Source organism: Teleopsis dalmanni, chromosome 2, assembly GCF_002237135.1.
Source record: "Teleopsis dalmanni isolate 2A chromosome 2, ASM223713v2, whole genome shotgun sequence".
Taxonomy (NCBI): domain Eukaryota; kingdom Metazoa; phylum Arthropoda; class Insecta; order Diptera; family Diopsidae; genus Teleopsis; species Teleopsis dalmanni.
The window spans coordinates 142,702,125-142,715,838 of record NC_051847.1 but is presented as its reverse complement, the minus strand read 5'-3'; positions in this window follow the sequence as shown (position 1 = coordinate 142,715,838).

Below are 13,714 nucleotides of genomic sequence, written 5' to 3'. Positions count from 1 at the left end.
TAATAAAAAACTTGGCTGCACTTGTTAGCTTATGTTGCTCCAGTTCGAAGGATGGAAATGGTGTGTAAGTGTAATAAATGCTTGTCCTATAAAAATCATTAAAAATGATATTGATATTTAATATTTTCAATGTTTCGCAGTATTTTAAAAATATTTCCAATTTTTTAAGTTGTAGTTTTTCTATAAATTCCTGATTCACAATCACAATTATTCGCACTGTGCGTAAATGATTAAGATTAAAACTCAACAGATCCAATAAATTGAGGTCATTTAGTGTAGCAAGACACATTATAGCCAGCATTTCAGAATTGTAGTTATTCTTTAAGTACATAGTTTCCTCAGCACCCAAATTAATGATTGGTACCGGCCAATAACGCAACAAATGCTCATCAATGCAATCCTCAGCGCTTCGTGTTTGTAGGAAGATTGTTTTGTAAGATCTTTCGGCATAAATACCCCTTATTAAACTATGAAATTCACAGGTGAAGTCTACAGTTTCATTATCCACTTCAATATTTGCATTAATTGCAGTTATAAAAAGTAAAACCACAAAATGATGATAGACAAACATGTTACTGAAAATGCTTTTAAATTGTATGTAACACTTTTTGCATTTCATCACAACTTCTTATATTTATAGAAAACTTAAATTTATTACAAAAGCTAAACCATTTCTTCTATTACAGATGAAACTATTTTGATTTTACTGCTTTTAATTAATCAGTTGAATAAATAACGTCTAGTCGGTATTTTACATGTGAAATATCAACTACATTGTGTTTCAACGAAAAATGAAATTAAATTAATCCAAACAATAAAATATAAAGCATTTTTCATATAAAAAAAACACGTGTCTGCTTTAGTACACGAAATTTGACGCCATCGAAGACGGTCGATGACCACTTTCTTCAGTTTAAACAAATAAATTGCAGACAAAATTTGTCGCATTTTGTCAATAAAATTCTGAAGTCACATAAATTCAATTAGATGTTATCTTTGCAATATAAATAAATAAAATAAAATATTTTTATATATAATACAATATTATTTGATACTTTTGAAGGATATTTAGTAAATGAGGTTTACAAAAGTTTCTTACCTTTGGAGTGATTAGCAACGTGTTAGAGGCTGACGGAGTCTTATATAATCTGTAGAGCATATATTGACCGACAAGACTATAAGAGCTTATTTATATCGAAGTGATGAATATCAAATAGTGGATATTATTTTTGGTGTTATGTTATATAAGCATTTAAAAATATTGGACACCACTCTTAATTTACTAGAAATATTATACGCTTAATTAAGACAATATTTTTCACATTATACTACAATATATAAACTGTATGCTCTTGATTAAATATGGTACTTTCTACAATTTGAATGTTTCCTGACTCTAGTAAGAAAAAAATGTGTGGTTTTGCTTCTAAAGAAGACATCCTAGGCAATGGTAGCATGAGTAGGGAAGTTGGTCTATCATGTCTTGAACGTCAAGTACGCCAAATAGTCTCACAATGAGTATGCGTACTTTCTATATATTATAGTACTGTGTATATTTATTGAAAAGCTGCAGTAATGTCCGTTAACTTACATATAAGTAATGCAAACGCCATTGTATCATATATAGAATTATCGTTTTGGCATTAAAATTAAATAATTATCCAAAATTTCAAATATTTCAATGGATTATTTACTTTCATATATTACCAAGTATTTTTTTTATAATTTTTTAAATTCCTATTCTTTAATTTCATCATCCAATCACTAAAGTAATAAAACTTCCATATTACCATACCGATTAAAGCAACACACAATTTCATTTCATTGGCCATTTAGTTTTTTAATCTCTCAAATTATTAATTTTTGTGCAAGCAGACAAACATTACCCCGATCATATCAATGATCTGGAGGATGTAACTTAACAGAACTTGTTCACTATTGAAATTCCGACGTTGACAGTTAGTTAGGTAGGCATGCAATCACATTATTCTATAATGACTTTCATCATGGTAACGGCTTTACTGACTATATCGGTGTTTTTATCTTTTAGTCTTTCTAGTCTGGTGTATAAGCAACGTTTATCCGTAGTATTCGAACACAAGTGAGCTTTGGTGCATAAGTCCGTCCTCTAAACTAACTGTACAGATACTCTACCTCAATACTAGTTAGTGTCGTAGCAAATTATAAACGGTTTCAAACTTATTCCGCAAACTAAATAATAAAATAAGTCATATAACCCAAACCATTGATTGTAGCGATTTGCTATATCCTTATCTAACTACTGCAGATCACCTATCCGATTTCTCTGATACGATATGGGTATTTAAATAAAAAAAATTGTAAAAAATAAACAATTAATGGTATCGCAAAAATTCAATTAGTAGCTGAGCGTTTCAATCTCATATATTTAAACAATACAATAATATTATATTTTAATATGCAGGATATTGTTAAAACTGTTAGGAAGATGGTATTTAAGATAGTAAAAAAATTAAAGATAAGATAACGATTATTTGTAGGTAAAATTTACAGAAATAAATATTATTTAATATATATTGCTAAAGTTCTAAAGTATTCTGAGAAGCATAGTGTATAGAGTTAACTTATTGTTTTATTCTTGTCTGGTAGTATCTACAGCAGATTTTAGATTGATTTTACTTCACATCTATAAAAATAATTTCTACAATTAAATCTCTTAAAAATCAAAAGGCACCTGGTTATGACCTCATAACTGCTGAAATTCTTAAAAAACTTCCAGATTTTGCTTTAATATTTATTACCCATCTTTTAAATGCATCCTTATTAAAAAGTTGCATCTCAGCTCAATGGAAAGATGCAGAAATAAAGATGATACTAAAACCAGCTGAAGATGTAAAATCCTGTCGTTCAGTAAGTCTCTTTTCCATTCTTTTAAAAGTTCTTGAGAGACTATTTTTAAAACGTCGAAACGAATAACTCCGAATCACCAATTGGGATTCAGAAGAAAACACTCAACCATTGAGCAAATTCATAGAATTGTTGAAAAAATACAGACCACTTTCGAGTGAAAAGAATATTGCTCAGCAGCGTTTGTGGACATATCTCAAGCGTTTGATCGCGTATGGCACCAAGCACTTCTTTTCAAATGTAAAAAGCTTTTGCCACTTAACTATTTATATGTTCATAAAATCGTATCTATTAAAAAGATTCTTTTATGTCAACAATGAGAATGAAATGTCTTCTCTACATGATATTAGAGCTGGAGTACCGCAAGGCAGCATACTCGGTCCAACCCTTTATCTGCTTTTCACATACGATTTACTGAAGAGGGTATGAATTGTAACCGCTACATTTGCAGATGACACATTTATCCTGGCGAGTGCAAACGATCCCTCTGTAGCTTCTTTCAAATTACAAGCTGGTCTTGATCGTATATCAAAATAGTTGCAACATTGGCGCATGAAAACAAATGAAACAAAATCTACTCATGTTACATTCACAATGAGGAAAGATGCCTGCTCAGAAATTAAACTTAATAATAATAATAATTCCGCAATCAAACTGTGGATGCACTTAGATAGACGTCTGACATAGAAAACACACAAATTTAACAAAAGAAAATCCCTTGGGATTCAATACAGAAAAATGTTTTGGCTACTGAATAAAAAATCTTTAGTAGCTCTAAAAAATAAACAGATTTTATATAAAAGTGTGCTAAAATTAGTATGGACCTATGGCATTCAACTATGGGGAACAGTCTCAACATCCAACATAGACATTTTTCAAAGATTTTAGCCTAAAACTTTACGAGAAATGGTAAATACTCTATGGTATGTAACTAACATTCAAATTCATCGGGACCTTAGGATAATCCCTGTAAGAGACGAAGTAAAAAAGGTAGCTAGAAAATGAACAAATACAAATTCATCCCAACATCTTTGCTTCGAATTTAATATCCCCCGTCAACAATTTTTACGAGACTGAAAAGGAAAACGCCGCTTCAGATATTATAATAAAATTCTTAATTTAAAAAGAAAAGAGTAGCTCTCTACAGGGAGAACTATCTTAATTGTAAATGATCATGACTTAGTCTTTATTAAAAAATTGTAAAATGTCACCATGTTATGTGACAGAATACATATAAAAAAAACATCTATTAAATGGAGCAAAATACAAAAATACGTCGTTAATATGTTGTATAAAATAAATACACATTAGTTGTTACATTTTTTAATTAAGAAATATAGAAACAATTATTAATTTTTAATAATTATTTATTATTTAATTTGCAGAAAAAAATTTCCAATAAAAACACTATTATACATATGAACATAGCTACATCATAAACTATCCAAATATAATAAAAATCGCTTAAAACTAAATGCCGTTGCTTGTATGATTCGCTTAAGTCTTCGATAGAAATGTGTCCCATTGCTACAAGATCGTAGAATACCATACCATTCCAGTAAAAAAATAAACCAGTTTCGTGCAATCGGAAAATTAAATTATCTAGAAGATCCGTGTAATAAGAATTTTCTGCTGTCGGAATGGAAAATATGACAAATCTAGAAAGGTGCATTTCCTCTGACTTCCGAAATAGTTTTCTAGCGAAGTACTTTTGCTGTTCTTCCACTATACGCCATGTTGTTGTAGTAACCGTGTATCCATACTGAGTATTTAAGCTACGACGATTATTTTGAAATTGTGCAAAACTCTCAATAACATAAAAAAGTTTTTCGAATTTGTGCCAAAATTCAAAATTTTTATTTTTTCTAATTAATGGCAGTTCAGTATTAGCGACTTGTATCTTTAAGCCGTGTACCACAGCATCGTCAAAACTTCTTATTGGTGCTGAAGTGGGTGGTGTAGTTAGTAAGCGTACAAAATTTGCTTGATATGCAGTGCTGAAAAACAATCCTGCGCATATAATAAGGATATATATGAATTTCATAAATTTACTGTCGTTTTTATGCATTTTAAAACTTTGTGCCAATTCCCCACGTATAACGCTATCATGAAAAAAGAAGTTAAATATGAAAATGTGGGACTTCACAACACCGATTTTTAACTCTTCCAATGTAAGCAATATAGACAGTAGAAAAATACTGCAAAAAATAATGAAAACAATTTTCAGAGAGAAAACTCTTAAAAACAACTTTTTTATGGGAACATAAGGTTCATTCGGTATCATTATATGCCATTTGGATATTTCTATAGGGTATGTAAAGGATATATTATTGCCACGTAATTGTTTCGATAAAGGTCCAGATATGCTAGCACCAATCTCAATTGTACCATTTGCCACAGCTTCGCGGATCTCAAAGCTGTGCACAACAAAATCGTTTGATATATTATAAGGAAATTTTAGACTGCAGTTGTAGTAATTTGCAAAAGTGTGCATGAGATTGCCCACATATCCTTTCATGCTACGCACACCTTTTGAATCAGTGTAGAGCATGGTACGAGGTATTATTTGATCGGGCAATGTTAGTATTTCCGTTCCTTGTAGATTTTTCAACTGATTTGGATAAAGTATGGATTCATTTTTAAGAGATAATTTATATATACGCAGCTTGGGAAACTGTGTGTGACTGTAATATTGATGAATTTTGTAAAAATCTCTTGCGAAAACAATAATATTAAGTAATTTATTTTCCTCGCAGATCCAAAAAAATTTATTAAGCTCCAGTTTTTTATCGTCTACGGCAGTTGTGTTTTCATTCAGAAGAACAAGTATGCGCGTCTTTCTCATCTGCTGCAAATCATTAGCCAAAGTATGTAATAATTCCACATCGTTTGTGCTTCTCATACATGCTACTACCAACATAGCACTATTCCGATTAGCTCTGAGATTAATTATTTCATTTAAATTGTAGTTCAGGACAGGAGCATTCATTTGTTTTTCAATATTTTGTACTACACAATCGTTGAATTGTCTTCGTAGTAAAAAAATGGTTTCATACTTTTTTTCGTCGTGAATCCTGTTTAGAATTTTTTTAAATTCAACTTCATAGTCCGTATTAATACTTGAATATTCTATAAATCCATTTATAAGTTCTATATAAAGTAGTCTAAATATAAAAATATACATGTAAACTTTCATTTCAAACTTTATAAATACAAGCACTTTTTGCTAGACGAGCCATAAGTCTTCTAATAAATTTTTCTACTACCCAGCCAGTAAAATATTTTAGGGACTTTTATAGGAATATGCATAATAAAGTGATTGTAATGAAAACAAATTAACTGCTAATTAATTAAATCAATTATCAACACTAAACTAATTAAATAGCATTAACTGCATAATTTTAATCATTAAGTTTTGGTAATTATTTTTATTAAAATAAAAAGTATTTAATTCATGCACTAACTTTATTATGACTAAAGTTCATAGCAGGATAAAATTTCCATGAACGAGAGAGCAACTGTTCATTTGAGTGTCATACCCTCCTGCATTCAATTTCAATTTTAATTAATTAAAAATAATGACATTAATATTTTACTATTTAGCAATGAACTTAAATAATCTGTTAGGCATTATGGATTTAACTCGAATGCCAAAAATATTATCAGTTCTTTTGTTGTTGTAGTTGTCGTTGTTGTGATTTGAGTTAGTGCTATTGCGTACTTTTACTCTTTTGTGGCTGGGGGGCTTATCCCTGCCCCACACTAAACTTTAACTATACTAGAATCATTACCATTTATTTATCTTCTAACTGATGACGGACCGAAGATCAGCATATCTTCCTGTGCGTCCTGAGGTGGACTTAAAATTTGTTAGGTTTGTTAATGTTTTATTCAAGATTTAAATAAATAATAAATAAATAAATATTCAATATTTCAAATGTAAAATTTTCGTTTTAGATAACATATAAACTTAACATTCCTCATTACATACCAAAACTCATGACCAATATGCGTACAAATCATGAACAGTGAAAAGCTTCCCACCCCTTGATGAGAGGGCCTAATAGCTTTTATATTACCTTATGTTGCTACGATGCCATATAAAGAAGGCAAGAAACTACCAATGAATATAGCTTAAAATAATAAATAAGAACTTATTTCTTCCATTTTCACATCCGGATTTGGATGTACTAGTCACCACATCCAAACATCGTCTCATAAAACACTTTCTTCAGTCATTTAATACTCGTATTATTTATTAACCCCTTACACCAATAGATCTATGTTGAATGTATTTGATGTAAACCACTATAAGTAATTATTAAAACTGACAAGGAAAAATTTGACCACTACTACCAAATGCAGTCATTTCGATGGGCCTTCTGTTATTATGCCTAATTATTTAGCAAGTGATAAAAGTCGTCTTGATTAATAGGATAATGAAAACATTTGCACTAATCTTCTCTTTTGCCATAACCATCATTTGACTCCAAATTCATAGTATTGAAAAAATCTTTTGAACACAGATATAATTCAGTAGAGTTTCTTGGTAATTTTGTGAGTATTGGAAAAGATCTCAAATTGTAGGTCTGAAACCATTTATTACTCGAGATGACAAAATTCCTTAAACTTTTTAAATGCGGTTAAATTTTTTCTACAATATATATTTTCTCTTACAAGCTTTTTTTATTTAAAATCTTATTTTAGCTTAAAGTGGAAAGGATGCTGTTCACAATCATAATAGAATAGTTTCTTTATAGATCGATTATAATTTATAAAGCATAACATTTTACAGTAGATGCTTCTCATTTAAGAGCACGGAATGAGTTTTAATCAGTAAAGGTACAAAAAACCTTTATAGTTCCTTTATAAAAGCATCAAGTTGTGGCAAAAGGATTACGTGAAATTAATCCGATATCATTTGTTTATACTGTTTATTTAAAAAATATTTAAACCTTATTATTGTAAGGTTTAAAGAAAATTGCTTAACTTATAACCTCTTGAATCAAAAATTAATTATTAAATTTATTGTATTTCTAAACAAACCTGTAAACAAAAAATTGCATTGTGTCGCATTTTGTTCATATATACTAAAATTATATTTTTTGCCATACTGGCCAGATAAAATCTTATTTTAAAATCTTCATTAAAAAACATAATGCTAAATGTATTCACTACAGATATACATATGCATACAAAATGAGTTGCAAATTAAGTACCTTCAAATTAAGAAGTTGCAATTAAGGAACACAGTCGAGATATATTTATCTTGTTATATTTTATATTTTCATGCAATACCGTATTTATTACAAACACATAACTTTTTTATGTTTTATTAACTTTTTACGTTTAATTAATTTTTGATTTCTTAATTTCTTGTAACTTTTATATTTATAAAAAAGGATTTCGCAAAGAAACACAAAAACGCTTAAACACAACATCACCAAATATAGAACCCAACAATAAAACAAATCCTCATTATCCAATGGTTCCTTGATTCTAGCTCTACTCAAATCCTCGAAAGATAACCTTCCTAAAGCCACCATATCATAGAATGTATTTTCGTGCCAGTATTCCATAATGCCACCAGCCTGTAAATAAAAAATCATCTCACTAAGAGGTTCCTTGTAATATGAATTCTCATTAACCGGTAAGCTCCAGAGTATAAAATTGGTATAAAATAATTTAGTTGATAGACGAAACAGACGATTCGAAAAATATTTTTGTTGTTCATTGAATAGTGGCCATACGGATGTATCTGTTGCATAGCCGAAATTAGTATCCAAAGTAAAACGATGAGTCTGAAATTCTGCGAATGTCTTAACAATAGTAAAAGCGGATTTGTATTTATCCCAAAACTCGTCACCTGTATAGTAAACAAGATGTGGTCGTTCATCTTCGGCTAACAGAATTTTTAAATTTCTATTAATTGTGTCTTCAAATGTTGCAATGGTTCTCTCTTTTGGTGGATTCGTGAGTAAATACACTAAACTCGCCTGATAACCAGTGCTTATATACAGGCCAGCAATAAAGAGCAGTAAATAAATTAATTTAGTATTAAAGCTGGGATGTGCTTCCATTTTGAAAGGCTGCCCTAGTAGGCCACGTAAAGTTGACGTATAACTTGCAAAATATATACGCAGAAAGGTTGATAAATTATAACTCAAGTTGTTATAGTCCTTACTAATGATAAGTAAGATTGATAGCAGCCAAAGTATAATTGTAATTGTTAGAGACAGTTCACCGCTAAAGACAAGAAGCAGTAACTCTGAACTTGCTAGAGGTTGCTCTACTGGCAACATAGTGTACCATCTGCAAATTTCTAGTGTATAAGGGTACTCGTGTATGTTATTCTCGCGCTGCGGTGATGACATGCTGGATGCTATATCAATAGTTTCATTTCGGGCTGCTTGACGCAGTTCAGTCAAAAATATGACTCGGTCATTGGAAATATTAAAAGGAAATTGTAATTTGCAATTATAGTAAGCGGAAAAGACTTGCATAAATTTGCCAACATATCCGCCCATTTGCTGTTGTCCTTTGGCATCTGTATAAAGCATAGTTCTTGGTTCCATTTGATCTGTTAGTGTATAGACAACTTTGCCGAGCATATTACGCCAACGGTTTGGAAAGTAACTTGAAATGCTGTGCGTAATTTTTATTTCCAATTGAAAATGCGGGAATGGTGAATAGCTGTGATAGATGTGAGTCAAGTAAAAATCCTGGTGAAGTACCATAATATTGATCATTTTATATTTATGGCATAATTTGAAAAACTCTGTAAGAGATGTCAACATATTTTGCTCGTATATCATATTGATTAGTAGCACAATACGCGTTTGTCGTATATGTTGTAAATTTTTAGCCAATTTATCTAGAAGTTCTTTGTCACACGTAAGAGTTGTGCTTGCAACTACCAGTATTTCGCTATTGTAGTAGTGCTTCAGGTAGGTTGACAGTGTAGTGTTTGAAGTTATAAGAGGTTTCGAAATAGTCTTTTGTACTTCCTCAAAAAGACAGTCGCTGGGACTTTTATGGTGGATATAGATATGCTGATACGATTTTTCTGTTTCAATTCTTTTGAGTATATTCGAAAATGCTGCATCGAATTCAGTTCGTACTGTTGGTAGTGATATATTTCCCACAACAGTAAGAACCAGTGCACTGAGAATAAAAATATTCCAACAAAACAACATGATTTTCATTTGAAATAAAGTAACTTTTTTAAATCTTGTGAATTCCTTCTGTTTAAGGTTTCCTTACTTCGTTAACTGAATTGTTAGAGTGACTTTTAATTACTTCTTACCTAATATTATTTCTAAGTACTATTAATTAAAATACTTTGTCAAATAATAAATATTTTGTTAGACCTTATAATGCAAATGAGAACAATACTTGCCATTGCAGTAGTTTAACTTATGCTGTCATCGAAGATGACAACATTGTATATACCAAATATATGGGTAGGAAAATAAGTACTATGTAATTCCTAGATAACTAAAATGACCGTAAACTATTATGTACATTAAACATAAAAAATTTACTTTCTCTTTATTAATCAATCAATCCATATTTTATATAGAGTCAACAAAGTGGCTTGTAGTCTAATATCACTAAAACTCAATACTTTAATAAGAATATTTTCATATAAAAAATTATGTATTTGTTACATAATGTAAGCATTTTATGATTATATCTCCTTAATCAATTAATTAGTAGAAATATTAATGTTAAAACCTTAATCTTAAACATAAATTCAATAGAAGAATTGTTTTGTGCAAGTTATATGCAGAAGGTTTACAAATAATTACAGTAACTAAAAACTATTATAGGTTGAACATATTACGTTACCATATCCACACTTTTAAGGCACGAAAACACTATTTTATGTAAATATTGATATTATTTAAATTTACTACATACAATGTGTACTTTCTTATTTACCTCAACAAATGACATCATAATTCCAACAAAAAAAAAGAAATTAACGAAAAAACGAATTTTTTTTCTGAATATAATGGATGGAAAATATATAGTAAAATTTATTAGAAGTATTCTAGCTGATCTTGCTTTAAACGGGCAGTGAAGTGCTTTTCATGATTAAAGACTTTTTCAAGTCGAAATTCTAGCTTGTCTAGATAATGCTTATGCTTGTAGTTGTTATTACTAAAATGACAAGTATATTTCCTATATCTATAAATTACGCATTTAAAAGAGAGCAATTAAATTTTCATTGGTTTTTCATATGAAGATAAATCAGTGAGAAGTCTGATAAGTTTTAAAAGCTAGCATATTTGATCTTCCTTGACCAAACAAAAGTTTTTGACAAAGTCAGTTTATATCTTAAAAGAACACTGTTAAGACAAAAGGATGTTATTATATTTATATTTCTTTTAAGAAGCTTAAGAATCATATCGCTTCATGAGAGACATAGTATTTGATCATACACAAGGTAAGACAATCTCAACCATATTTTCGTTGTTTTTAATTTAGTACTTAGGTTTCTGTTGGTTAGCCACAACTTACCTTTACAAATTCGGCTCGATACTTAAAAATGATTTGTTTTGTCAATTTTAAATATAATGTGATAAAATAATTTTAAATGTAGCTAATTTAATCATAAGCACTTTTGTTGGGTAATAAACAGGACTAATTAATAAGTAAAGACGAAAAAGTTCAAAGCAATTTATTGGATAATATAACTGAGTCTATTGATGGTAAAATCAGTAACGTAAGGTCTTAAAAAAGAGAACCCAAATGATGGCTTGAGTTGGATATCAACCAAACGCCATCAGCAACACAATTTGAAATTAATCAATTATTTTTTATAATTTCAAATAAAATATTCTAAAATTAATGAATTATGTTGCTAACATAAGCATAACATCTCTCCTGCAATTAAACCGAATTTGTTGTACGCTTTATAAAGAGGTCGAAGAAGTACACTTTATAATAGTGTCCAAATTGGGACGAAGGCGAAGAATATAATCAATATGCAAAGACTATTCTCGCCTTTTTGGGGTTTATATCGTAATAAACAGACTACATTAACACGTACTATATTATACCATACTAAAATACATAACTGAACAAAATTATTTTGATTGAGATATTTTATTTTAATTGAATTGTTTAAACAAATCTTAAATGATTGTGTTCTTTCGACCCAATTATTCTCTCATTATGTAGTGTAATCAGTGAACAGCAATGATTTGAAAGGGAACAAAGAAGCGTAGCAGTTGCTAATTTAGACTTTTTAGCTAATTATATTACCATTCTGAGAAGACAACAAAAAAGTATTCACAAAATATATTAACAATGAAATCTAAAGTCACGTCATTATGAACTTTAGCTTACGGAACAAAAATATACAAAAAAGGAAAAAAAAATTAAATAAATGAAAGTAGTTTTTGGTTGCTTTCATATTCATTTCTTTAAGAGGAATTAAGAATAATACAAAATGGTAAATAATTACCAACGCGTGACATTCGCAAAAGTAAATTATTTCCTTGTCTTCTAATAAGAATCTGCGATTTGTGTAACCGAAATACTTTAGCTTTATTGCGCTTGTTACAGACGTTTAGCTGCTTACAAGCCAAGTCAGACTAACCCAGCTTAGCTCAGTAACCAGACAGACGGGCTTATTATAATTTTCTGGGCCAGATATTTCTAGTTTTTTGTTTCAATAAAAAAGCCAAAAATATTAAATATTAAAAAAATTATGAGAAAATATAAGAAAATATCTTGATTACTTGAATTACCCTTTTTGTTGTTGGTTTTGTGTGCAAGTAATTAAACTTGGCTGTCTCATATTTTATATTTTTGTAATTTTGCTCTTGTTGTGGTTTATTTCCCTAGATTTGGAGTTGACACAGAAACCTAAAATTAGTAAAATACATTAATTTGGTTACAAATGTGTCTTCAAAAACAACATTTTCTTGTATTCAAGAATATAAGCCAGTTGTGTGAATTTAACTTTGATTTTAATATATATATTCTGGAAAAATTAATTGAATAGAAAGGATGTAATGAATAATATACGTTTTTGTGATTTGTTCAAATTCTGTAACTTATATTACAAACATTAGATTCACATTTTCTACGCTATTTTTGCAAGCTTGAAACCCCCATAAATTTAATGTGTGAAAAAACAATATAATAGATTTTAAGTATCAAATTTATGAAATATAAAACATTACTGTCCTTAGACTATTTTTAAATGAAGGTCACGAAATCAGCCCAAGCCCAACTTATGTATCATGATATTAATACAGAAATCATAATTTTTAAAAACTTATGTACGTAATTGACAGTTCAAATAAGTTTGAATTAATTGTCTAATTCTAGTATAAAACTTATACTAACTTAAAAGGAACTGGAATAACATGTATAAGTTCAAAATAATAAAAAGGGCCGATATAAAATTTGTTCCCACACCTCGCTCAACGTTCCGAAAAAGTTGGCCGTAAAGCGAAAAGTCGTTTAACGAATCAATTATTTTTATACAAATCCAAACAAATTGAACAAAATCAGTTCTTACTTTTTAAAATATAATGTATAAACGGTTTAGTTCATTGATTTTTTTATTTGCTATTAAAATGCGTACTTAAAAAGAAAATAACATAACATACAGAAATAAAAAAATGAACACAATAAAAAATAAAAATTAAATTAAAATTATAAATAGTTTGAAATCTATTTTCAGATAAGATAAGAATGAACGGGGTACTAGCTCCCACTTGAGCAGAGCACGGCAACCATGATTGATCTTTTGTGCTACAACAGACCCTAACCGAACAGAAGACATTCCGCCTTCCGAATGAAGGCT